This window comes from Rhamphochromis longiceps, linkage group LG22, assembly GCF_057381845.1.
Source record: "Rhamphochromis longiceps isolate RC_006_pf linkage group LG22, R_longiceps_female_GT1.1, whole genome shotgun sequence".
Classification (NCBI taxonomy): domain Eukaryota; kingdom Metazoa; phylum Chordata; class Actinopteri; order Cichliformes; family Cichlidae; genus Rhamphochromis; species Rhamphochromis longiceps.
This window is the reverse complement of record NC_140577.1, coordinates 12,585,743-12,589,225: the sequence shown is the minus strand read 5'-3', so window position 1 is coordinate 12,589,225 and position 3,483 is coordinate 12,585,743. Positions and strand designations below refer to the sequence as shown.

General features: G+C 37.2%; 1 long non-coding RNA gene across 1 annotated transcript; it reads left to right on the top strand.

The window, feature by feature from the left end:
• Nucleotides 1-2,795, top strand: LOC146643622 (uncharacterized). Its single transcript, XR_014909256.1, has 5 exons — nt 1-130; nt 630-698; nt 2,330-2,400; nt 2,519-2,556; nt 2,639-2,795. It is a non-coding gene; the product is annotated as an uncharacterized LOC146643622 (long non-coding RNA).
• The last annotated feature ends 688 nt before the right edge of the window (nt 2,796-3,483 follow it).

Here is a 3,483-nt window from a genome sequence, read left to right as displayed (position 1 = left end):
TATCAGACTACTTTGTTGTAGTAGCTCGTAACTTAGCTTGCCAGCACACAATTCCCGCCTAGCGCTGTATGGAGTCTGCCTTCACAATTTAAAAAATTAACGGTTGGTGGCTTGTTTCAATCAATAGTTGGTAAGTAGTCTGATTTTTGCAAACTGCATGCCACAAAACCTTTGGTAAAATCAGTGTTTACGCTTTTCTGACTCTGACCTTTATCAAGTTCAAATGTAGCCTACTTTTGCACAGTGAAAATAGTAGAAAATTTATTTAGTGTTAATTTTAAGAGTTTAACGGACAAGTTCGCCTTCACAAATTTTGAATATGATGGTTAGTGGCATTTTAGTCGCGAAATAATTTACCTTTTCAAAGCTGCACTGCACCAAACCTAAACGTTTCTGACTCTGTACTTTCCAAGGGTTAGCCTATTGTGTACTTCACTTGTGTAAAATTGCTTTATTATTTTATAACGTATAGAGTAGTTGACCAACCTGAATTGAAAATGAACTGTAGTGCAAGAATAAATCTTACTGTTTTCCAAGCTTGTGTTATTCAGATTGACTGTTTTTAAGTGAAGTAAAAGTAAAAACTCTTCTGCTAGCTTTCTGTCCTCATGGCTTTTGTGTTATTACAGTCTGACGATTGAAGGAGCAGTAGCATGCCGAGAGATCATCCAGCACTGCACTAAAGACAACCAGTAAAGGTGATTTTAAAACGATTTGGTATCAAAATGTGGAATTGCAAGTTGTGTAGTTTGTCTAGTTTTTCTACTGCCATAAAAGTCATGTTGTTGAAGCATTATCGGCTCAACCATGGTCAGTACTCCACAATTTCACCCTTACCCTGTCTCTACAACACATGCATGTGTACATTTAATTCATTAAAGATACACATGTCAACAATGCACACTCCCACGCAAAGAAAAGACGGTTCTTATCCAGATTTGAATAATTATGGATTTTGTTGCTCTATGTGTAATTTTAAAAAGCCATTTATTGAAAGCCAAATGTTTATCCATCTGAGGGGGCATTTAAAACGAAAAGAAACTGTTCCATGTCCTTTCAAGAACTGCAATTTTAAAACCAATGTCTACTCAACCTTCAATGCCCACAAATGCAGAGACCACCAAAATTCAACAAGTTACGATGAAGACATTGTGCAAAGTGTTATAAATGTAGAACAAAAAGATGACATGCAGCTTGATTCAATAGAGTCATCAGATGACAATCAAGTGGCATCCACCAGTGAAATCAGTGGAATTGAGGGTTTAGAAGAGCAGTTGCAATACAATCTGGCTGGATTTTTCTTGAAAATGCAGACCCTTCTCCATGTGTCCCAGAGAGCAACACAGGAGATTATTGAGCATATTGATCAGTTGTTTTTGTTATCACAACCTTTGGTTAGAAAATCAGTTGTAGATATACTGAAAAAGCACAACTGTACATATACGGACAAACTGGTGGATGAGATTTGTCAGGCAGTTTCTGATAGTAATGTTTTACATAAATGTGTCACATCTGAAGGACCACTATCTACAGCAAAGAGGAGGAAATCATATTATGAAGAAAATTTTCCATATGTCAAACCTGTGGAGTATTTAATTGAATCGTCAAAGCACACTTATATGTATGTGCCTATTCTCACATCTTTGCAATTGTTGTTGAAAAAAAATGATGTGCTTGAAGAAATTAAACAAGCACCCACACAGATTCCTGGACATTTCATGTCATTTTGTGATGGATCCTACTACCAGGAAAATGTTCTACTGTCACAAGAGGGACAGAAATTGTCAATGATACTTTATGTGGATGATTTTGATCACAAACCCACTTGGTACCTCAAAGAAAATACATAAAGTCTTTGCAGTTTATTGGACACTGGAAAACTTTCCAGTTAAATCTTGTTCTGCTCTACACTGCACCCAGCTTGCTCTGCTGTGCAATTCCAATGATGTACGCCAGTTTGGGTGTAAGGAAATGCTGTCACCACTCTTAAATGATCTGAAAACTCTTGAAGAAGTAGGTGCCTACATTGAGACTCTTGGTGAATGTCTTAAAGGCACTGTCTACTCTGTTGTGGCAGACAACCTTCTGCCCATGGACTTGCTGGTTTCAATGAGAGTTTCAGGTCTACATATTTCTGTAGGTTTTGTCATGCCACCCAAACAGAAATGCAAACAGAAAATGCTGTTACAGGGAATTATGTAATGAGAACAAAAGATGCTCATGATAATTATTGTGCAAGAGCTTCAGAATGATGACATTAAGGAAAACTATGGTGTTAAAAACACCTGTGTTCCTTCTGACCATCTCTCTTTCTTTCATCCTGTCACAGGCTTCCCACCTGACTTCCTACACGACCTGTTTGAAGGTGTCATTTCAGTGGAGTTGGCACATTGTTTAAAGGTTTGATTTCTAAGAGATATTTTAACTTAGAAGACTTAAACAGAGCAATTCTGCACTTTCCATACCAACATTCTGACAAAGTTAATCGCCCTCATCCAATAACCTCAAATTTTGCCAGGCGAGGGACCATGGCCAGCACTCTTTCATGAGACACAGGTAAGTACAACTATGTATATAACATTTGCTGCTCATATAGTATGCTGTGTTTTGCTTATAATATTTTTGGAATTCTCTTCAGCTCTACTTTGAATTTCATCGGATCACCAATCAGAATCTGCCACATGTGTTTTATGCTGTGCTGGATGATTATGCTTCTCAGCTGACTGGACTTTACAAAAAGAGGAAAACTGGACGGGTCGGTGAAAGGATGGAGCAGCTTTTGTCGGCATATGGAAAACAGGTATTTAAAAGATACTAATTATTATTCTGCTTGCTTGGCAGTTGCCATTGTTATGTGTTTGTTTATTTATTTTTATATATATATATATATATATATATATATATATTAGGGCTGCCACAAACGATTATTTTGATAGTCGACTAGTCACCGATTATTTTTGCGATTAGTCGACTAATCAGATCATCATCCACTGAACGTAAAAGTACAGCTTATTGCACCAGCAGCATCTGCTCTTATATAACTATCATTAGCTTACAGCTTTAAGTGTTTAAGGTCTGTGCTAACTAAAAATAAAGACAAGATGATAGTTAATTGAATTCTAATTAAATGTGCAGATTGTTTCGGTGGAGTTTAATAAACTCAGCCGATTTACTCAGGAACAAATAAAATACTGAAAAAAGCCAAACAATAACATTTTTAAGTTATCTAAGTGACTTGTATATGTTTAACCTGAGTAGGGCGGTGGGTTTGAAAACGATCTGCCGGGAGTCCGGTGCTCTCATGGCCCCCGGCTAGCTATCGAGCTAGTGGGTAACAGACGCCTCCGAAAACGTCGGAGTGCTTTTGAAAATATGTGGTGTCCTGATAAACTGAGCAGATATTTGAGGTTTACACAGCTACATTCTCGCCTGAAAATATGTTAAACGTTTATTTTGTGACCCAGAAAGAATAATAAGAGTAAT